Source organism: Lathyrus oleraceus, chromosome 4 (genome assembly GCF_024323335.1).
Source record: "Lathyrus oleraceus cultivar Zhongwan6 chromosome 4, CAAS_Psat_ZW6_1.0, whole genome shotgun sequence".
NCBI classification, from domain to species: Eukaryota; Viridiplantae; Streptophyta; class Magnoliopsida; order Fabales; family Fabaceae; genus Lathyrus; species Lathyrus oleraceus.
This window is the reverse complement of record NC_066582.1, coordinates 198,669,313-198,670,662: the sequence shown is the minus strand read 5'-3', so window position 1 is coordinate 198,670,662 and position 1,350 is coordinate 198,669,313. Positions and strand designations below refer to the sequence as shown.

The 1,350-nt window shown below is 42.7% G+C and overlaps 1 pseudogene; it reads right to left on the bottom strand.

Annotated features, from left to right (window-relative positions):
* Positions 1-806: 806 nt before the first annotated feature.
* On the bottom strand, positions 807-906 carry LOC127077207 (uncharacterized; annotated as a pseudogene).
* Positions 907-1,350: the final 444 nt, after the last annotated feature.

Genomic DNA, 1,350 nt, shown 5'->3' with positions numbered 1-1,350 from the left:
ACATTTTCACCTTAGATTTACGTAGTAACCTTAGATAACGGTATATCGATTCATAAGTCCCTGTGGGATCGATATCTTTTAAAACTACGCGATAGAACTGTGCACTTGCAGTTTGTATCACATTCTCGACTCACCCAGTCGAGCGATCAAGTTTTTGGCGCCGTTGCCGGGGACTTTTATTCAATCGATATCGTAACTCTTCCGTTACGCTGTAGAGACTAAGGTTTCTTTTTCTTCTATTTTCTTTCTTTCGTTGATTTGTATGCCACGCACTCGCTCTCAAGGCGAACCGCTCTATTTACGAATCAACGATATCGAACTATATCTCCGAGTCTTACGACGAATTCGGGAATATCGTGCTGAAAACAATCTCCCTCCTATAGACCTTCCTGATCTCAAAGATTTTCCTTCTTTAACCGAGATGGCAGAACCAGCTCGTGCTCTTAGAGATTACGCCGCTCCATCGCAAGATGAACCGCATTCAAGTATTGCTCCGCCCGCAATCGAAGCAAACAACTTTGAACTTAAACCTTCGTTGTTGCAGGCTGTGCAATAGAACCAATTCTCTGGAAATCTTACCGAAGATCCAAACCTTCATTTGTCCGTATTTGTCCAATACGCTGATACTGTTAAAGCTAATGGTGTCACTTCAGAGGCAATTCGACTTCGTCTTTTTCCTTTCTCATTAAGAGATAGCGCTAGAAGATGGCTTCAATCTCTTCCTTCCAACTCAGTCACCACATGGAACGAGTTGAAGAAAGTTTTTCTTGCCCGATATTTTCCACCAAGCAAAACAGCTATGTTAAGAGCCCAGATAAACGGATTTAAACAGAAAGACAACGAGTCTCTTTTCGAAGCATGGGAAAGATACAAAGACATGATGAGACTTTGCCCACACCATGGTTTGGAAGACTGGTTAGTAATTCACACATTTTATAATGGTCTCTTATACAACACAAGGTTAACAATAGACGCCGCTGCAGGTGGTGCACTAATGAACAAACCTTATGCTGATGCTTACCAGCTTATCGAGAGCATGGCCCAAAACCACTATCAGTGGGGAACCGAACGAACAACAGTGGAAAAACCTCAACCGAAAACTGGCATGTACGAGATAAGTAACCTTGATCACGTCAATGCAAAAGTGGATGCTTTAGTCCAGAAGATTGAAAGTTTAAACGTATCACCTCCAACAGCCGTGGTTGCTATAACTCAGAATTGCGAGGTCTGTGGAATCCAAGGCCACACTCCTGCGGAATGTCAACTCTTGACTGGAATCCAAACAGAGCAAGTAAACTATGCTCAAGGAAGCCCCTATTCGAATACCTATAATCCAAATTGGAAGAACCA